Source organism: Corvus kubaryi, unplaced genomic scaffold, assembly GCF_017639235.1.
Source record: "Corvus kubaryi isolate FWS band 111438036 unplaced genomic scaffold, C.kubaryi_AGA036_p1.0 37334, whole genome shotgun sequence".
NCBI classification, from domain to species: Eukaryota; Metazoa; Chordata; class Aves; order Passeriformes; family Corvidae; genus Corvus; species Corvus kubaryi.
The window spans coordinates 23,320,062-23,342,644 of NW_024581108.1; the positions used below are offsets into that span (position 1 = coordinate 23,320,062).

At 42.4% G+C, this 22,583-nt stretch overlaps 1 protein-coding gene and 1 long non-coding RNA gene across 16 annotated transcripts in view; both read left to right on the forward strand.

Annotated features, from left to right (window-relative positions):
- Nucleotides 1–22,583, forward strand: part of NFIA (nuclear factor I A) — a 344,509-nt gene that overhangs the window by 65,765 nt on the left and 256,161 nt on the right. The window lies entirely within an intron of this gene.
- LOC121665924 lies at nt 10,125–19,259 on the forward strand. Its single transcript, XR_006016521.1, has 2 exons — nt 10,125–16,037; nt 16,347–19,259. It is a non-coding gene; the product is annotated as an uncharacterized LOC121665924 (long non-coding RNA).

The window sequence follows — 22,583 nt, forward strand, 5'->3', positions numbered from 1 at the left end:
CTCTGGTCTCTGTTATACCAGCACCAAAACATTTGCCCTGTTCCTTATCAACCCGCTCCTGTGCCGTGCTCAAGCCAGATTCCGGCAACACAGGGAAAACTGGCTATTCTTCTCTTCAGAAGCTGCATTTTAAGGAACAGGGCAAATGTTTTGGTGCTGGTATAACAGAGACCAGAGTAAGTACTACCTGGGTGCTGCTTCCTGTCAGGCCTTTGAGTCACACAGCAGAAGGAGTAAGAAGCCAGGAGGAAGGGAGCAGCTGATCTCACAGACCAGTTGGCGCTAAGAATTTTGTCGCCGCAGTCTGAGGTTGGTTGTGGCAGTGCTCGGCACAGCGGGGCCCGGGGGCTGTGCTGTCTGCACTCCACCACGTGCAAGACAATCTGAAATTCATGACCAGCCTGCACTTTTAACCAGCAGTATCAGCTACCCAAAGACCTCAAAGCGCTGGGGACAGCAATCCTGCCCAGCAGGTAGGGGCCACGCCGCCTTGAAAACAGGGAAGTGGAGACAGACTTTTAAGGGCAAGAATCCTAGCAGCATTTAGATGCTTAAATGATTGACAACAAGCTGGACGAATCACTTGGAACCGACACGATTTCACACCTAAACACCCAGAAAAATCCCGCCCAAGATTACTTTTCCAAGATTCATACGCCCAGGCTGTGAGAGGGGTAGCATCCAGATCCTAGGAGTTGTGATCTTTGTAATTACTGGTCTGTGCTTTAACCTTGTTTGTAGAGCTCTGTTAAGGTCTTGCATCAGATGTACATTGCATGTACAAAGACAGCACATCACATCTGGGCATGAAGGGTGGATTCACCTCAGTTACATTTTACTGCCTAACATCTAGGTGTCACCTCTGAAACAGCTGTTCAGCTGCCTTGCAGTCAAGGAAGAGAGGGGCACTTCCAGGGAGGAATTCATCTTGCCCATCACAGGATCGCTCCCTTGGGATACAATGCAATCACCTGGCATTATCTCACCATCTCCAACTCAAGCTATCAGTTTAGAACAGGTGCTTTTTTATGCTAATTAATATTTTTGACACCTACATCTTGGCTGCAGACACCTATTGCTGTCTGTCACACTGAGTTGCGCCATCTCTGATGGCTCAGTCTGGAGATCTTCCTGCACCAGCGGCAGAGCCTGGAGTTGGCTCTACTGCAGGCCTGCAGCTCCAAGGAGCTCAAATCAGGCAGCCAGCTGCAAAACCTCACCCCCACAGATTGTTACAGCATTACAATTGATGCTATTCAGAAGAGCAGAGTAACAGCTATGGTAATATTCCATGTATATTAAAAAAAAAAAAAAAAAAAAAAAAGTGTGTTTTGGAATTCAGTGAAGTGACCTTTTGACCAAAGATTGAATACATTGACTCATCAGATATCTGTAATCAAGGCCAGGGGTTTTAATTGTGGGTTTTAAAAGCTCCTGCAGGTGCTAAAATACATGGGTTGACTTTCCAGGTTCCTTAAAACTCTGATTCTTTGTAGAATTTCCAATTAAGATACCTTAAAATATTATTTTTGCAGTTCCAGGGTAGCTCATATTCATCTGTCCTTTAGGACTCTGCACATCTCCCCCAGCAGCTTTGGAGGCTGAATAGCAAAATTCTCATAAAAGATTTACTGAAGTTCCAAAAAGTTGACAATAAATGCTGAATATTTGAGAATATACAACTCACGTATTTCAGAAAATCTGTAAAATCAGCTGCAGTGACTTCATATTTGGTACACATCTCACTTTGGAGACAGAAAAGTCTCCTGTTTCTCTCAGCTACAGATTTCCCTCAAACTGTGTTACTAACATTGTGTAAAATACTGCATCTGTAAAACTGAGTCTGGACTTCCCTCATTACCAACACTCCCAACTTTCAGCTGCCTTCAGGAAATGGGTTGATTACTTAATCACACCTGGAAACACCATGCCTTGAGAAATAAAGAAGTCACCAGACAGCTGGCTGAGATCAGCCATCCATTGGGTTTCTCAAGGCAAAGGGAAAGGTTCTTTGCCCAGTTTCACATTTTGGCAGGGGTAGAGATAGTACCCTGCCCAACCAGCCCTGTCATGACAGGGCAGTGTCAGAAGTGTGTGGAAGGTGACTACTCTGAGGGCAGGCAGGGGAGCCCCCTGTCTCTCCTCCTGCATATCATGCAGATTCCTCTCCCAAGATACTTCAGATTTTTTTGAGAAAAATGTGAGGAATACTGCCCAGCTGTGCACTGGCTTGCATTGAAAGACCCAGCTAGCGTTCTGCAGCTGTCAGTGGCTGGTGTGAGATGTGGTGGTGGGGCTCCCACCTCACAAAACCCCACCACAGCTCTTGAAGAGGCCCCAGACTGAAAAGGCACTGGGACTGAACCATCCTTCTCCACACAGAGAGCATCTCTACAGACCTGTTCCCTGTAGGGATGGGATGATTTTAAAGTCTGACTCTGCTATCTGTATGATTACCAATAGGATTATTTTTTAAAAAACATAAGAGCTCTCACTGGGTGCCCTTCATTAGTTGGTGGGTACATTACCTGTCCCTTTGCCAAAGGAACTCCAACACGCCAAACAGGTCAGAAGCACCAAGGAGACACGAACTTCATTTCAATTGTTTAGTACCTAAAATAGGGAAGTATAATTTAGCACAGAATGTGAGAATGGCAGTGAGCATCTCACCTCACTTGCTGTTTCTGCTTTCTGAGAGTACAGGGAAAAGGGGGCTGCCTCGGGAAGATGAAATAAGGAATAGACCCACTCGTGCAAATCTAGAAACTCTCTATTAACAAATATTGTGTGTCAGTTTGGCTCTGTAGATCTCTGTTCTTCATTGACCTGCCTCTGGGCAGGGAGGTCATGAGGGCAAGGGTGGTCTTCGGCTCTGCGCCTATTCTTGGATGGCAGCAAACCAAAGCCTTCCCAGTGATGAGCTGCTACCTTGATCCCGTTAAAGGCCTCATTTGTATGTAGGTTAGATCCGGTATTTATGCACCTCAGCCAGTCTTATCCCTTGAATGCCTGAAACCCTGTGCAAGGTTTATCTTCTCACCTCCCCACCAGTTTCCAGGGTCTATTTGACAACTCTGGGGCAGCCAAAAGCCAACACTGGGGAAAAAAACAACCAAGGAACCAAGCCTGATTACATGAGCAGACACTTGAACTACTTGTTTTCATCTTGTGGGAGTTTTTTACAGAACTAACTTTAACTCTGTGTCTAAGTTTTTCCATCTGTAGAAAAGCCTCTTTTTGCAAAGCTCTGTAGAGATCTCTATTCTTAGTGCTGTTATGTCAATATATAATTAATTTGCCTAATTCTGCTGTACCGTTCTGGAATACTTGGAGATTGAAGTGTAGACTTTTTGTGACTTGGTTAAAGAGAAAAACAAGATAAAAATAATGGAGTGTTGGATGCAAATTTATTCCCCAAGTTACTAACACATTAGATTTCATGTGCACTACTGAAGATATATCCATCTGAGTACAAAGATGCCAAAATGTGGCTTACTGAGGCAGCTAAAAAAAGAAAGGGTGACATGGCCAATGACAATTTAAATAGTTCTGACAACGATGTGTGACCTGATTTGTTGCTTCCTGAACAGGATGGTAATTTTTGCTGCATGCGTTGGCTGGGTTCGTATGGGTTTATTTACTTGCCATCCCATGTTTAGATGTTGCTACTACGAAGGGGCCAAACTGTGCTCCCTGGGCATACAGCATCTCCCTCAGCACACAGGAGCTGCAGTGCTCATTGGGAGAGCCCAGTGTGCTGCTCTCCATGTGCTTTGCCAGGTCCCCAAAACCCTGGCCAGATTCTGCTGGAGTCAACAGAGACACTCCCATGGACTTGGAGCTGGATTAGGTCACTGGCTGCCATGGGAGAGGAATATGGCCAGGTCCACTGGCTCAGACATGCAGGCAGCAACAACTTCAGCCTGTGAGGTAGATGGAAATAGCAGGCTACAGCTTCTTAACAAACATTCAGAATGACTAACCAATGGTTAAGTGATACCGTGTCCATGTAGGGATAATGCTGGACTACAGGTTAGGAGTTGCTAGCTGTGGGTTCCAAAGGGCTTTGGCCTCTTTCCCAGCACTGAGGAACCACAAAGTCTCATCTTACAGATCAGCTCCCAGCTCCTGCTCAGCAGTGAACCCCACCTGCTGGGGTCCTTCTCAGAGCTCTTCAAAGCTCACCCCATAAAAGACATGAGGGTTTTTTATTCTGTTGTGAAAAGAAGTCGGTTTGGTCGTGACCAGCATGGTCTCCAAAGGAAGTCCCTCCCCAGGTCTTGCTTCCATCCTAGTTGCCATGTACTGCTGTGACTCACTTAAAGTGCTCTTGACACTTATGGTTCCATAAGTGAACTGGCCAAAAGATTAACCAGTATTTTTAAGCCTTTCAGCCATCAACTCTCCCCATCATTATTTCATCCTGGTCTTTAGGGAAAAGGAGTGGCAACACCTCATCTGAGGCATCTGCCCCTGCAACTCCTATCTGGAGGAACCAAATTCCTCTCCCCCAGCCACCATGGGGGAGAACCTTCTCTTACAGCCTCTCCCACCGGTCTGTGCAAGCCACAGTGGAAATATTACTGGTTTTATCCTTTCTCTGAGAGGCAGGGCAGAGGGCACCTCTTCCTCTCCAAACCTGCAAATAACACCCATACCTGAAACAATGGTGGGTTTAATCAATAGACCTGTTTTACTGAACTTTCTCTGAAACACTGCATGCTTTTACAAAGCAGGTTCTGTGCTCAGTGTCTGCTCTGAGTGCTGAGGGGGGCAGGTGCTGCCCCATGCCTTGGCACCAGGCCTGAGCCTCAGGTTTAGGTGTCCTCCAAGGTTACTCAGTCACAGGAAACTCTCCCCTGCCTAAGCTGGTGTTTCAGAAATGGTGTGGACTTAAACTGTTTGCCAGTACTAAAACAAACATATAGGAAGGTCATCCCTGGCTTCAGGAGTTTGGTCACATTTCCAAAAACAAACCTAATTGAACCTACTGATTCATCTCCAGCCAGTCCTGGAAAGAGCTCTTAGAAGGGTGCCCACTTTCTGTTGCTCCAGCCTGAGGGAGAGGCCAGATCCCTCTATCAGCTTCAGGAGCCCTCTTCTTATCAGCCAAGGAAATTTTACTCTGTATAACTATATTTTAGTTATACTACATTTTATATATATTATATATATTTTAGCTAGAACTATATTTTTAATGGGTAAACCAAAAACACTCCTCTACAAAACCTATTTAAACCGTTCAGCAGCTATAAACTACTTTGTGCCTATGGAGAACTACGGAAAAGTACATGGGTGCATACACATATAAAAACTTTCTCAAACATGCATGAGATTTCATGGAAAGTCTGGCCTTTGGAAATTAGGGTTTATTTCATTTAATGGCCATGTACACAAACAACATTTCAGAGGATGCCGGTATTCCTGCTACCTTGATCTACATCTCATTTGTCCAGAAATCTCTGCAGCATTGTTATGTGTGTTATACATAAGAGCAATTGTACCAAAGTAGATTAAATGACAGCAATACCCAAGCCAAAAGGTCTGTAGCACAGTTAAGCTTCAGAAAGAACTGGGACATATTTCTCCCCATTTACTTTATAAGTTTGTCCCTCTTAACCACAAGAAGGTCTGGCAATGTGGAAATCATTTTAAGAGAAGCTTTTATATTTATTCTTGATTTAGACTTGATGAAGTACCCTTAAAGAACAGGTTTTATGTCTTTTCATTACTATTTTTGTTGTATCTCCAGCGTGACAAGAAAATGCTTGCCCAAAATACCAAAAGAGAAAAAACCTCTTGAGAGAGCCTATTCTTGCAAGATTTCCATCCCAATATTTACAGGCGCAGGAGGTCCAGATAAACTTTGGATATGCATCAAAACTCTCGGATGGTTATCCAAAACAAGCACAAGCCCTGAACCTTTTGAAGTTTGTCCATCACTAGTTATCACATCCAATTCCTCCCCTTTCTAACAAGAATCATAGTCTCCCTCTTCAGGAAGTTCCTATGCTCAGTGACTCTTGATTGTCCACAGAGGGATACACAGGATTTCACTAATGTCTATACCAGGCTTTCAAAAGAAGTCACACTGCTATTATTTTCCAGCATTTAAGTGAATCACTCTTACTTAAAACTTGGAACAAACTGAGCTTATACTTCCAAGCATTACCTTGACAAAGCATCTGCAGTCTTCCCAATGATGAGTTGAGAGTCTGTATGTTCAGGGGTTCAGTGAGGCACAGACTTGGACCTTCCCCATTGGGACCAAGGCTGGAGTTCATCTGTCCTGCACTCTGAAGTGAAATACAGCCAGCAGATTCTACTCAGTCCCTGGTGAACAGTAGCTCACACAATAAAACTATCATACCTAATTCAGCTTTTGAGGGAAAGGCTTTGCCTGCAGGCTGATTTATGGGCTAGCCCAGCAGAAGATACTCCCTATAGGTCAGGTGTGATGAGGTCATTGACAGGGCAATAGCAACTAAGTTTTTGACTGTAAATTCCCTTTATTTCAAAATCTCTAACAGACATCTATAAACAATTTGGAAAAGGTTCCTCCATAACTCAAGGAAAATATTCTTGCTTTATGTACTTCATAAAGTATTGCCATAGTGCCATTATCTTTTCTTTCCTTTTCCTTATGTATGAAGTAAGGCTACCAGGATAAATTTATTCTCCACGTTGACACAACTATCTTCTGAGTACTTTCAAGTTCATTTACAAAATTCAGTGGAGATTTCTTCAATTAGGGTCATCTGGTCATGTATCCTTGATCCTTTGATCACCAAAGCAGAAATACCATGTTAGTAATCTCTGGGCTACCATTTGGGTTAATGAATCGGCTTGACTTTAATTCTAGCCCAGATGTAATCTTTTATAGCTTAATGATTTGTTCTAACATGAACTCCAATTGAATGTAAACAGTTTCTTTATTTAGAGAGAAAATTCTTTTTTATAACTTGTTTCTCTTCCTAATTAATTCTAGAGCAATTAAATCAAACCTTGATCTGTGGCAATCAAGATTAAATCATAGTATAGGTTAGGCTGTTAATATCGTCTTTGAGTTCATTATTATCAAGGCTAACAGTAATCAGCAAAGGAGGGAGAAACTGATGTAGCGAAGACTACAGATCTGAGGACTTGTTCTTGTTTTTAATAGCTGATCTGATTTAATATATGATAATACTTGCACTTATTTAGTAACTGTTTTCCAAGGAGCTCAACATACTCTCCCAAAGTTAATTTATTCTCACAACACTGATGTGCGGGAGGTAAATATTATCTCCCAGGGACACCGAGAAGTTTTGAGGCACAGAAGAGTTGTGGGCTGTTTGCAAAGTCACAGATTGGGGCCCAGATCTTAATTCCATTAACAAATCATTAGCTGGGGAGCATCGCTGTGAACTCTGGTTATGATAAGAGAGGAACAGCACCTCATCCATAAGCACTCACCGAGCATCCTGCTTAAGACGGATTTGTTGGCCATTGCATCTCGGCAGTCCTTGAAGTTAAAAGCTGCCAGTGCTGTGAGCTGGCTGCCTCTACAGACCTCCTTCCATCACACCTCCTCAAGAGGACTTGCCATATAGCTCGGCCCTGCAGTTGCCAAGGGGGATTTGTGTTCCCAGAGGTAAAAAAAATTCATTTGTAAGTTAACTGTTGGATTTGACAGACATTGCAGTTCTGAGCTCAGTTTAAACAGTCTGGCCTGTCCACGTTACCACAAACCTTCATTTTTAACCAAGCCTAGATTTAAAGGACAGTGAAAGGGACACTGTGCAGCCCCGGATGTCCCAGACGAACCCCAGCTGAACCCATTCTCTGCCTGGATCTCTGTACATAATTATATTATCCCATGCTGTGGCAGATTAATCCTGACTGTGCAGGAAACTCCTGCCCATTTGGGTCATCCCTGCGAGGTACAGCAATTGTGTGGAGAGGGCCGAATCACCCCGGTTCAACTCCAAACAAGGGAAACACAAGAAAGCATCACAATGTTGTTTGTACTCCAGTTCTATATTAGCTTCAAAAAAATTACAGCAGTGCCATTTTCAATTCAGTGTTATGCTGGAAAGGTTGCAAATTAATTAGAATTATGCCTTCTTTGTGCCAAGTGATAATTTACTGCAATTAATTATCAAAAGATCTACTGCTGTCAATTACGGTACTTGCTCTTTGGGGGGGAGAAGCTATTTACGTATAGCTAAATTCTGTAACAAAGTTCCATTTTACTTTTATTGTTTTCAATTAAACTATCATCATTTGCCTTCCCTCTGCCAAACACAATAAAGGCTCGTTAAGAACTAATCATGCTACTGTGACCTTTTTTTTAATCCAAACACTAGCTAGACCTGCACTGAGTCAACACTCCTATTGTTACACCTGCAAATTGTACGTAGAGAGGAGCATACTTCAGAATTAATGAGCACAGCTGTGGTCTCTCTTACATTCAACACTTGTAAAATAGACCTCTTTAAAGTGCCATTATCACAATATTGATAGAGTTATTTATAGTACTGCAAACGTTCCCAGTCATAACAGAGTCCTTGTTATCCCCCACAGCAGTTCATGTTGTTGCCATCTCCTGGACTCATTCCACAGTTTGTGATAAGGCACCACGTGGACAATCCTTTACGAACAAACTATAAAAGACATCAGGAAAACTTCTACATAAGCAAGTTTTAAAGCTGGGAATAGGTCAAGCTGTCAGGACCCAGCCTGCACAAGACATGTCATGTCCTTGTGCTGTGCAGTTTCCTGTAATTTCTGGGTGGGACGTGAAGTGAAATTACAGGCAGCACAAACTGCAAAGGATCTGGATGGCATTGTCCAAATGAGAGTTGCTTTTTGCAGTTAGTAAGACTGTTTTACCATAATTCAGTAAAACAGATGTAAGTTCAAACTCTTGGTGTCAGTCGCTGAAAACAAATACCACAGGTGCCAACTTTGGTTGCTAAGGGAATACAAGCTCCTTGGGCTTCCCAGTATGTGTGCAAACAGCTAGAGATTGTCCAAGGCAGAGGTTCTGCTGTCAGCAAGGAAGGGAGTTGCTTTTTTCAGGTGTCCTTCTGCTCAGCTTGATCTCCTGACACATTACTGAAATATCGGCCAATGTGATCAAGACAAAGTCAGTAGGAGACTTCATCAATGTGAGTTTTCCTATTCTCATAACTGCAGCGCCAGGCATTGGTTTGCGATAGTCAATATACAATAATGTAGTATTTCATATTAAGTTTCGTCACACTTGGCTCTGTGTCCACTAAAAATCTGGACACAGCATTTGTGGGGATGCATTCATGGGAAGGTCTCCAGAGTCATCCTGCAGATCCAGCAAGCCCATTGCCCCCAGCCCTTTTCCTCCCCCTTTCTGGTCGCAATGTTTTACTTCTCTTCTTACAGGACAGGAAATGACTTTGCTTCTGATCCACTGTCCCTTATCTGAGGAAAATAATTTTGTCATAATTCAGCCTTCGTTTTGGAAGGAATTGCTGAAGAACCTCAGGTCCCCTAAGAGAAAAAATTCAACTAACACCTGGCTACTTATGAATTATTTCCCCAGATCCACCTATTTCATATCTTAAGTGCTTTGTGGCTGAAAGGTCAGATCTAAAATAACCTCATATTATATTCTCCTTCTGAATATAGGAGATTACTTTCATCGTACAGGTCAGCTCAGAGAACCAGCCAAGCAATGTTTAGCTCACAGGTGTTACTGGTTCGGATCTCCTGCAGGCAAAGTAGACTTGTGTAGAGATTCCCAGCTGAAGGCTGGGTGGCTTGTGTGAAGTTATTTGTCAGCTGTTCCTGGGTCCCTGGGGAAGGGAGAGGTGAACTCCTGTTTTCTCTGAGGCAACAGGGAGGTGCTCCAGCAAAGAGTTTGAATTTCCCTATTGAGCTGCACTTCTCAGGGAGGATTTGAATATAGACACACTCTGTTATTTGTAATGGTTCTTGAAATAACTGATTGTTGCAAAAATATTTTTTTCCAGAAGTGTCTGAGTTTGTCTTTTTTTTTTTACTTGTAAAGAATTTGTACTGTCCAGTTTGCTTATTTCCGTGTGTATGTACATTCTTACCATAATTTGGAGCACCCCTGATTTTGTTAGTATATTTATCCTCAGCTATATCAGTACAGTAGAATAAAAGCTGAAGAAAGAATGGGGGGAGGAGGTGCTGTCAAAACCTTCCAGTTACTCTGTGACTTGGGAGAGGTTTACATTTTTCAGGGTTTTGGAAATGTTTCTGTTTCTCAACAAAAGGAAGGAAAGAGATGGAGTAGTTATGGGGACAAGGGATTCCGTGGAAGTGAAGCAAAGGGAGAGAAGACTGGAAACCAGGGCTGTTACCTGGAACCCTGCTCTGCTATTTTCCTCTGAGTGAGTGACCTTGTTCATCAGAAGAAACCTCTTCTTAAGAAAAGCAGAGCTGGGCTAAAGTGAGGGACAGGGAGCAGTACGGAGCTTTTTGTTTCCATAAACTTAGTGAGGAATGGCACGCAACTTCAATGCACATGTGATTAAACTAATCTAGTTAAAATCAGAAAAGGATTTCTCATAATTCAATTGGAGTTGTTTTTAATGTTTGGACTTTGGTCAAGGACAGCTTTATTGATTGAATTTAATTGCTTATATTTTCCTGTCCATTTATTGAAGCCCATTTTTCAAGTCACTTGAGAGGCTGCTAACATTTCAGAAAGGGGATATGCCAAAGCATTGCTTTAATTCATTATCTTTTTGGACATACAGTAGTTGCTACTTGGCCCAAATTAAATCCGTTAGAGAATGTGATCGTGTAATTACTTACAGGTATCCAAAACTGCTCTTAACAGAATTCTCTAGGAGGTTATGCATAAGATTTGTTTTGCCCTTACATTGGATGCAAATGTCTGGAATTTCAATGATAAATAAATATTTCATCAACCGAGAACAGATTTTTCTCATTTCCATATGTTGCTGATGGACTAAAATTCTTGTGATGTGTTTATTTTTCCTTAAAAATAAAAGTCTCTTATAAATTAGCTCAGTCACTTTTTCAAAATATGTAAACACAGTGATCCTTGAGGTAAAGAGGAAACCACCTCTGATTCTGCCTTGTTTTTTTTTTTCTTTCAAACTATGCTCAACCCTGAAAGACTTTCTAGACAAAACTTCACATTAGCTAGATTGCTTCACACTGTGTTCTGATGATGTCAACTCTGTGATTCTCTAAAAGTTACGTCAGTCTGATTCCAAATGGAGTGAAGGGCTGGATGTTCCCAGCCTGGAAAGCACTATAGGCTGGAAAACACCATAGCAAGGTCAGCAATGAGTTGCACTGCAAACCCCCAGCCATAGCCCTTTGACAGAACCAGAGCTCCTGTAGCTCTGTCCCTGCTTTCCTCACCTATTTGCTCTGATTTCCTCGTCTTTTGCTCCCAGTTGTGGCTTCCTGGCTTGGAGAAGTTCTCAGTCTAGCAAAGAAATGGGACATAAGCCTGTCTGTAAGGACAGAGGAGCTTCTGCTGGCAGTTGTGGACCCACCTGGTGTTGGGCTCAGCTCTCTGGCTCTGCACTGAAATTACCTGGCATTATCTTGCGTTTTGTGAAAACTAAATCTGCAATAGTTGCGCTTGTTAAGATTGTATTTATTGATATGAGGTCTAGGCAAAAAATGTGAATCTACCTATAAAAACTCACATTCAGTGCTTTTCAGGCGCATTTTGTTAGGGAGATGCATAAGACCAGACTTTTTTAGTTTCAAAAACCTCAAATCAGACACAATCCAGACTTACATATTAATTTTTCTTATTTAAGAGAGCATAATGCTTCCTTGGAGTGAGATAAGGTTCCCACAAAGACCCCAGGATTTATCCTCTTCTTGCAGTAGCTCTGTGGTTAACAAACGCAAGCTGAAATACCTGATATATGTAATACCTCTCCTCCTCACAAAGCACCCAACATTTAAATGTTGCCTAATTCACAAAAGTTTTGCTTTGGAATCCAGTGATCATATTTGATAAAAGGCACAAGGAATTCCTTTCACAAGGAATGGAACCACAGATGGTTATGTGATTTGAGGGCCACTGAACATCAACAGTTTTACCAAGTGAATCAGAATTACAGAAACACCTGCATGACTGCATCTGCAGACTCAGCTAAATTACGCTTCCATCCAGCCACATGATATTTAGTGTGTAATTCTTATGCATTTTAATCAAATGCATTGTAATGACAGTAGAAAATTTCAATATGAATGCACCTTAATGTAGGAGTAACTAATAGCTGCCATCCATTAGTACCAGCTAAGAGACATACTTCCTCCTAAGCAACAGGGGCACGGTTATTTTAACTCATTACCTGCTTTGTAAATGACATTTAATTGCACATGAAGTGGAGATGTTCACAGGACATCCTGAGAATGCAAGACTGAGCACCCAGAAGTTAGCAAATATTTGAAAAAACATTGTAGAGAGGTGTTCATGAACTCCCTGCATGGCAAGACAGGGTCTGTGCACTCTGCCCAAATGGTGCCTCCTCCCTGTAAAACTGCTCTGACTTTTGCAGTTTAATGCTGTAAAATTTTTGCTGAGCACAAGCAAATGTGAAGTTTGTAAAGGCTTTTGAGATTTGATGGATTTTTGAGACTTCCATAAAACATTTCTTGAGAAACAGATGATGTAGGCCAGTCTCCTGATTGTTGCTTTCAAACCAGGATGTTATCAGACCTTTACAGGGTCAAACTGTGAGAACAGTAACACTGAAAAATATTTCCTAGAACCTTTCTTATGAATAGATGAATTAGTTTGAGTAAAAATTTTCTAGAAGGAAATCAGCCTGACAAAAACATGAATTTTGGAAAATGTCTTCTGATGGTTAATACTAGGTAAAGTTATGAGCACTGAAATTCAAGCTTTAAAACAGAAAAGACTGGCCAACCTTGACCAGCCAGCCTTGGGAGATGGATAACTGTGAGTCACTGTGTGCTGAAATTGCTCTTATTTGGTTCTGTCCTGAGATGTGGCCCCAGTTTAGCCAGAGGTCGGTCTGATGTCCACAGGGACTAAATTCAAGATTTCTGCCCTGGTACGAGGTTCTGCCCACAATGTAGCTGGGGGGATCAGCACCAGATCTCTGGAAAACAGACACTGTTTTATCCTGGTACTGTTAGAGGCCTGTTCATGCTTCTAGTGCCAGTAGGGAAAACCTGAAAGCATGGAGTGAAGTAGAAAGTGAAGATTTAAACTAAGTAAATTCCTGAAGGGCTGGCTATTGAAACACTGTGCTTCCTGCCCATGTTTGACTTTACTTCAGTTCATTGGTCCCTAGTGCACCCAGAATTATAGCTCAGTAAACTTCTCCAAGGATCAAAACAACCATCCAAAATCTCAAAGTGTGGCTTAAAAGCAGGAAACCTCCTAGCAGAAAAGAGATTGAGAGAACATGTCTTGACTAGGTCATTTCCTCTTTCAGATGTGGACACATTTTCATTACAAATTACTCTGAAATCAGTAATTATTTTCATATGGTTAACAAAAAATACTGATTCAACATTTGCATCTCCCTGAATTGCACAGTGGAGTGGGCTTGCAGATGGCACAAGATGCATCAGTTTTACAAAACATATTGAAGACTTCAACTTCACGATGGAAAATGTTCTGTCATCACTTAACTTATAGGCACGTGAATTCCAGCAGAGTGGGGAGCCCACAGTTACAAGAACCACAAAAGATGCTAAAACCAGGTACACGGAAATAAAATGTAAATACTCAAAGTTAGCTCAGCTTTCCATTTGTTTTCATAACTACTGGGTGTTAAAGCTCCAACCATCCTGCCTAGGTGGAGCCACACACAGAGCCCAAACATCCAAGTCCCACTTAATTCCTTAAAAAACCTGCCCTTTCTTTAATGGAGTGACTTAACTGTATACTGTTTCATGGCAAACAGAAGGGAACACACAGAATAAAGCTACTTTATGCATTAACCTTGGATTCCCGTTTGTGTCTAAGAAATATTTACCATGAGCCTGCAAACCCCATCAAGCAGCTCCTGTGTGGAAGAAGGAGAAGGGAAGGGAGGTTGCACTCGGTGGTCCTGTTAAGTGCAGTGATTTCTAATAACAGCCACGTTTGCTGTGAGTGATCTGGATCAACATCAAAAAAAAAACCCCCATCTAGTCAAGTGCCCAGCAAGGGGTCTATTCTCATGTCCATGCTCATATGTTAAGTCCCATTGACAAGCATTAGTGGGAACTGTGTGCACATATGGATATGTGAATAGCCCCAATGGGATCTGCATAAAGTAGTGTTTGACTATACAGAGATCCCTTCAAATGCCACGATAAAATAGTCGAGGGGAAGAAGCCCTAAAAAGTGCTGTGAACAAGCCAAACAATTTAAAGAAATTGATAAATAATGGAGGTTAAAAATGAAACAGCAAAATTTAAATAGCATTAGAATCTGTTATTTGAACTAAATACAAAATGAGAATTATCTTTAAGAAATTAACCCTGCCCAAAATTTATAAAACCAGCTCATAACTCCAAGTTCTCTAATTTTTAGAGCCTCTTTGTCTTCCTCTTGCTCTATATCCTAAATAGAAACATGAGACACAGAAAAAAGCTCTTACCGACAAGAGGTGAGTTAAGAAAAGCACAGATAAGCATTGCTCTGCTGAAGAACACAGGACATGAAATAGTGGCAGCTCTACAATAGGTCAATGATAATGATGCTCCTGAGGTTATGCAACACCAACAGCCACTCTATAAATGTCAGAGCCTTGCAGAAGCTTCCTGGGAGAGGTTCCTTGCTATCTGAAAAGCCTCCAGCAGCCAATCTGCTGGACAACAAAAATCTCTAAAGAATTTGTTCTCTTTCTGTAGGCAATCTTCAGATTTTTTCCTGAAACCACTACCTAATTCAAAATCCCATTTTGGAGATTTTGAGGATTTTTGAATGCCATTTTGATGATTTGGAGAACTGTTCTTACTTATGCTCACATAGCTGAAACAACAAAACCCTTCCTGACAGCCACACATAAATAGGTGCAATGAACAATGAAATCATCAATTAACAGAGCAGACAGCAATCACTGCTGTGATAAGTGCCCATATTAAGAACGTAAATTGATGGGATATGGAATAGATGATAAGCAAATAATGTGTATCAATCAGGCCTAATTGTGATCAAGATCACTGGTTTCTTAGCCTGTTCTGGTGCCCGTAGTGGAATTCAACCACTGAATTGAAAGTTATTGCAGAGTCCTGCATGTCTACGAAAGTCTCACTGGCTTCAGACCCAGGTCCAAATTGTTCCAGCAATGCTGCTTTGGAACATTCCGAGGTGAAGCAATCCATATGACTGACAGTGAAAGCTCTTATCTTACAGGATGTCCTTTTCCAGTGGTCATTTAGACCAAGAGCCAACCTATTAATCACAGCAAACCAAAGCTTGTTAGGTCCCTGCTGGCCAAAGCACTTGAGAAGACAAAAGACACCACGTTCCAGCTGACACCTGCAAGTAATTACACATGGTGATAGCAGTGCATGAAAGAACAATTTGAGAACCAATGCTAAGAAGAGAGGTGCATTTCTTTTTTATAGACTGAACTATTTTCTGATCTCTAAAGTGCCTTAGGGTCTTAGAAATCAAAGGCAAATTAGGGAGGGTAAAGAAAATCAGTTGCCAGGTGTTCATCTGGAGAAATGATAGATCTCCAGTGATTTTCACCAGTTCTGGAAGCAAATTCCCCTTCTAAGATGACACTGTATTTTATTATAAGGTTTTTAATCAGAGTAGTGGCAGAGAGCAACTGCTCCATGGAGAACAGAATCTGGAGGCCCACTCCTCCCAGAGTGTTTACCTACCAACAGATTTTTCAGTCTGTCTCCAATGTCTTTGGATATCAGGACACATATGAGGCATGGCAAAGACAGGCATGCATTTTTAGGAAAAGGTAAAATATGATGGCTGCTCCTTTCCTAAAAACCTCCTGGAGAGAAGAGGAGACAAGATGAGAAGATGGCTCCTCCTCTGAAGAGCACCAAGCAACCACAGCCAGGTAGGAGAACTCTGAGTTATGCTCCTCTTTAGTGAATATTTATTACCTTGGGACTATTTGAATGTTACTGAATCCTGGTTAGAAAGGGAATGATGGGGAGAGATTCAATTTAAGCAGTATTTGTTAATAAAACTCAAAATGCATGCTATGTTTTCAGTACTGAATTCTGTCTTGATAAAACCCACGATCAGAAATTGTTTTCACTCTACAAGTGCATTGATATAATAAGTATCTAGAAATCCTAAGCAGGAAATAATGTTGCAAGGAGCAGTAAAGAGACGTGACAACATATTTTGCCTTGTTTTCTAGATTTCTACTTCTGGAAGATAATCTACCCCCAGGTTCGACTTCCAAGACTTCTTCATATTGAAAGAAAAGAGGAAGATGAATTTACACTCACAGACTGAGAAATAAGTCACCATCATGTTGTACCACCACATCCTGGATCTATCAGATATTTTAAAGAAAAAGAAGTTTCTCAGATAACATCCTTCCCATCAACTAATTTCAGCTCGTATTTCATTTTAAGATGCTGAGTTGATTGGTGGGACATTTTTCTGCTCCGAGTTGATCACCAGCATCACTGCAAGCCAAAGGCAGGTCCTCAGCCACTGCATCAATCTCTGCCTAAGTCCCTGAGACTGTTGAGCTGTCCAGGTTTTGCTATCACTGACGATTTCAATGTCCCTCAAATCTTTTGCATTTGAGTTATCAATTAATAATGCTGCTCAGTGTCTTTTTTTGCTTTGGTTTGTTATAGAGTTATCAGTGTCTCTTCTATGGACAGTGTGTTGTGTTGTAGTTATGGGGCAGATGCCATCAATGACATTCTGCATTTACACATGTAAGCAATGAATGAAATGCGTGAATCTCACAGAATTTTGTACTGAAATTTCCCTGAAGAATAGTCCTCTTGGGAAAACTACCCAGGACCACTTGGAGGCACATGTTCCATGCAGCTGGTGGAGTGTGTGAGGGAAGGCTGTAATTCCAGCTAGCTACAGACAGCTGAGGGACCACCTCAGGTAAATAATTAGGAGGTGAACACACAAAAAAGTGCCATCTCATCATGTACCACACATGCACTGTGAGCTCTGCTGAATGGAGTTACTTTGCAGAGCTCGACACAATCACCTTGAGCTGAGGTTTTACAGAGGATGCTTAGTATAAACTGAAAATGTTTTAACTGTCAGAAATGGCATCTTCCCTGGAGTATCTTTCTCTAGGGAAAAACAGCCTGATCCTCACCAGCTGTACATGGCAGTGCTGCTCCCACAGAGGAAAGGGCTGTCGATCCACAGCAGGGGTGGCTGGAAAGACCCCAGGGAGCAGTAAAGGAGACCTGAACATTAAAGTATTTCATATCAGATCCAGTTACATCTGTCTGTAAAATTAGTAACAACCTAGACACCTGTTAGTTATGATTCATGGGCTAATAAATATGTTAAAAGGCAGAGAGGATTGTGCTGAGCCTTGCACAGAACTGTCTGTGCTATTGGATTTGATAGAGTTTAGCTCCCAGCTTTGGTCAGGGGCTAGGCTGAACTGTGCTCCATCCAAAGTTAGATGGGAGACCTCCAAGAACATGCCAGAGCTGAAGGAAATGGGATGAGGTCCCTGCTTTCTCTTCCTTCTGCATTAGATTGAGCTGTAGTTGGAGGCACCATGAGATGGTACTGGAGAGTCTTGAAATGATTACTGCCTGCTCATGGCTTTGACAGTTGTTGAGTTTTTTTGGGTATTGAGAGAGGAGCAAGTGTGTAGGATGCAAGCAACACATAGGGAACTGCTGTGGTGAGCGTGTATGACCAGAGCAGAAGAGAGCTGTGTGAGCAGCGTGACAAGTGTTTGGCAGCATTTCTTACACTAATCAATCACTGAGACAGAATTGTATCAGAAGAAGAGGCTTGGGGTGAAGTTCCAGGCTAATATTCTGCCTGTAACCCGCTCCCATCCAGGAATGTCTGATTCACATTGTGAATAAAACAGGCTTCCAGGTGGAAGACGGCCAGGGATGTGGTCACTGCTTCTCCTTTGCCACAGAGCAGAGGCACAGAACTCTGAGGAATCGGCCATTTCATACCAGGAGGCAGGCAAGGGCTGAAAGGTCTACTGGTAGGGGGCTGCTTTTTGGGGGGTTTGTGTAGCTCCAGCAGCACACAAATTGTCTCTTTTTAAAAATAATATGTTATTAGAGATATATGAATGTGTGATATCTGCACACCTGGCCTGAGTCTGGAGAGCCCATGAAATGTGTTAGGCTTGTTATTACTTGATTATTCCATTGCACAGGTGTACGTTCCTGCTCCCAAATGCTTATGCAATGACTGCTGATGTATATAGACTCAGCACTGAAGGCTAGAGAAAGCCCCTTGATACATGACAATTTATTGTGTGCTATTGTCCCTGCATTAAATGCACTCACTTGGTTTTAGTTACCACAGGTCTTCTGGTCTTGCTTTGAAAACAAAATGTGAAAAAAGATAGCATCTACTTTGCGCCTTGAAAATCAGCCTTCAGCTACTCTGGCTATTAAAACCCCCTAAATTCTCACTTGAGTTTGTTTGACTTCAACTTGCAGTTGTCCATTTTTCTCTGAAAGATTAAAAATGTCATCAGTATCCAGCAGATAATTCCAGACACATCTTGTAGATACTTAAATACTTACACATTACACTCATGTCACGTCCCAGTCTTCTTTCCAGTAAGCAAGGCAGATTGAGCGCTTTAAGTCTTTCACCATTAAGCACTTTCTTCAGCCCTAAAATCCTCTCTGTGGCTCTTTTCTGCACCCTCTCCAGTTTTCCAACAATTTTTTAAAAGTGTGAGCACTAGAAACCACATAATCTTGTATTGTCTGTATTAAAAGCAATTGTGTTTGAATGGGCTCAGCTCATGAAGCAACTGAGATCATTTGGAGTGTCATTCTCATCGCTGTCTGTCACTCCACCAATGTTCCTGTCACCCTCAGATTTATCAGCTGTGAATTTACAGTGTTTACATCCAAATCATTGAAGAAAACATTGACTAGCATCTGACCTGATGCTGATCCTGGTAAAACTCTCCCGTTTGATAACAACTCCTGATTCATAGCTACTTTTTAACAGGCTGTTTGCCAATTCCTAATCTAATTAGTGCATGCTCTGCTGCTATTTCTAATGCTTTTTGATCAGAATATCACACAGTGTTAATTCTAATCTCCATTAAAAAATGAATATCACATCTCTTCATTGACCTTTATCATTCAGTCTTTACCTTCATCATATTATTTGATGCGCCTCATCAAAGAAAGAAATTGCGTTTGTCTGCTAAGGCTTATTTCTCCTAAAACTGTATTTACTGTCATTAATTCTATTTCCATTCTTCATGGCAGCTTTTCCAATACACAGTAACAGCTCAGGATATGTTAGAGGCCTGGCTTTGAGGTCAGTACGTTGTGTTATCAAACCAACCACAACAATTCAATTCTTAAACCCACGCTATGAAAGCTGATACATTTCATTGTAGTGGCTTAATGCTTATTTACATTTATATATCACCAGGTGATTAAAAAGGACTATGCTGCCTTAAGCATAGCCTGTGGAAAAACTCCTAGTCCTGGCCACTGTTTTCCAAGTGTTTCCCAGTGACCACTGGTATAGAAACCAGTACAACCTTAAGCTTCCAGGGAGAGCTACGCGCTTCCTGAAGCCTGCCTTAGAACACCACCATGAAAGGAATGATGATGAAATATCAGCTATCATGTAACTATCTATAAATGTTAGATTTCTACAAAGTGATTCCACTGAATTGTAATTAAGGGTTTGAAAGTCGAATGATTTTAAGTGCTAGTTTTAATTACCGCTTGGTGAACTTCAGTGTGTTAGAATTGTCACAACTTTCCTTTAGAATTAGTGTCAAGCCAGGCAATACAGTGGGAAATTATTAACTCATACTTTGGTTCAGCAATTATCTGCATTACAAGGTTTATGCAATTAGCTGTTTAAGATGTCATTATATTTTGCCATCTGGTACACAGGAGTTTATGCATATGAACAGGCACATGTTGAAGTGATTTTCACTATATGACACTTGATCTCAACCCAAATCATCACTATAATGAGTGGAAGACACAGTGTACAGTACATTAGTGGCAGGTGCATACTATCAACTTCATTTTAATAGAAGACTTTCATGTTTCCATTTTTAAAGTATTCTGCACAAGTGCTGAAGAATTAATTGCTCGTTTGCAATTTAGCAAAAAACGAGGACACGTTATTGCTAAATGCTAAGGAACATCAGCTTTCAGGAAAGCGGCCACTTATTTAAGTTATTTCCATCTGTAACTCCAGGCCAATTTCTGCTGCAGACAATAAGAAAGTCTCAGTTAAATTCATCTTAAAATGTTCTCTGGGGAACATGCTGAATTACCTTTGATAGTCTCACAGCACTGAAAGCCTCTTGAGAATACCTTAAGCCCACCTGTGGTGTGGTCCATGTGTGACAACCTCCAGCATCACTGGTGTCTGCCAGCACACAGTGTATCGTCACCTTGTGTCCTTGGCCTTACCTCTGCCTGATGTCACTTGTACCTGTTGGCTCACGCTTGACACACAGATCCTAAATCTAGGGGGAAGAGGTGTTGCTGTTGGCAGCCTCCCACCAGGAGAGCCTCGCTTCCAGGCGGTACAAAATGTAAATATCGATAACGCCAGCACTGCATACTCAGATAATACCTGGTATTTCTGACACATACTGCGTCTGGTGTTCTAAAAATATTCCCAGTCTTTAATTAATTAAATTGCATGCAGCTATTAACCTCATTTGACACAAGGAAACCGGTCTCTGGAATGGTAAGAGACCTCCTCAGTCACGGGAAGGCTGTGCAGAGCCTGAGAGGCAGCCACCAACAGGGACTGTGCTCACTGAACTGCCGTGCAGGCGGCTAAAACCGAGCTGCAACTGCAGCGCTGTCCCTTACCTGCAAAAGTAGGAGCCATGGTTTGGGGCAGGACATGGGTTTCTCATGGGAGAATGGACAGGCTCGCTCCTGCCACATCCTTCTCCACACAGGACTGAGTGCTGAACGCAGGACTGCTCATGAGACAGCGCAGTCACGTGGGTCTGCTGGAAAATCACACTTCTTAGGAATAGTCACTATTTTGGGTTCTGGTATTACACTCGGGATACTCCCCGTGTCTTGGAGCAGTGGTGGTTGCCTCAGAGGGGGAGAAGGCGGCGTTCCCAGACCTGCTTCCAGCCAGAGCCCTGGCTCCAAGCAGGGGACAGTGCTGCGTCTCCATGTGCAGTCGCTGCAACTTCATCATTGAATTACATTAACAGGCCGCCCTCTAGTGTCATATTTTATTACTTGGGTAAAAAAAATGGGCCGGTCGGGTAAAAATGTGTATTTTGTCTCAGCGAACACCAGCAAGAGAGGCAGTCACAGAAGCAGCCAGGAAACATTTCTGTGGAGCACGTTGGAAAGCTCTGTGTCAGGTTAAAATCCCTAAAGTTTGAAGTTTTCTCTTGAGGTTCTGGAAGCCAGTCACAGAAAGCCCTAGGAAAATACCACAAATCCTGTGCAGAGTTTTCCTTTAAAATCAATGTTAACATTTCTGTAGGTGGTTATAGCAATACTGTGGTATATACATGCACCTATACCTCCAACATGAAGTGTTCCATCCTCTTGTACTTATATCAGTGTCACTTAGGGAGGTAACAGGGAGTGTCCTTCAAGGCAACACCCCAAGTGCAGAGGGATTGCTTTGCTGAGGCTGAAGACAGAAAGGTGGTAGACTTAAGGTTACAGGCAATTATTATTCAAGAGTTTGCAGCATTTTAGAGCTAAAACTTGAACATACTAATACTGAACAGACAATAAATACTTTTGCGTTCTGAAACCCTTACAGGCATTAGCATTAAGTGACCAGATCTGCCCTTACTGGGCTGGTTAGGAGTGGGAAAGGGGACGAAGCACCTTTAGGACCCTTGGCGGAATAGGTCACGCCAACAGCTGGTGTGAATTAGCAGGTGGAGGCAGCACACATCCATCAGCCAGAGACCTGTCCTTGTGTATTAATGTTCCCCCAAGCTGAAGCCACCTGCCCACCTTCCATTTTTCTGAGCGTACCTGTCTCCCATGGGAGATCTGCTCGGTCTCATGACAAAGCACCCTTTGGATAAATAACGGAAAGAACCTCAGCACCAATTGCAGGGCACAAGCATCCCTCCCTGACCCGCTGGGGACAGGGATCTGCCCCGCACATGGGACACTGATGGCGTCCAGCGATGGGTTGGGTTGCAGGAAAGGTGGGAAATGGTTTCCCCTAGGGAAATGTAACATCTGCACCCCCTCTTCTCCTCCAAAACCTCTCTGGAATTACGGAGGAAGGAGCAGGGGACACCCCACACCTTCCCCTCCCCACAGGCAGGCGGGTGCAGAGAGAGAGCCTGGCTCTGCTGACATCGGACACACGCACCCTGGCTGACGGAAACCTCGGGCAAAGCGAGGGCGAAGGTGCCCGGAGGCTTTAACACGGACGTATTTCCCCCGGTTTTGCCGTA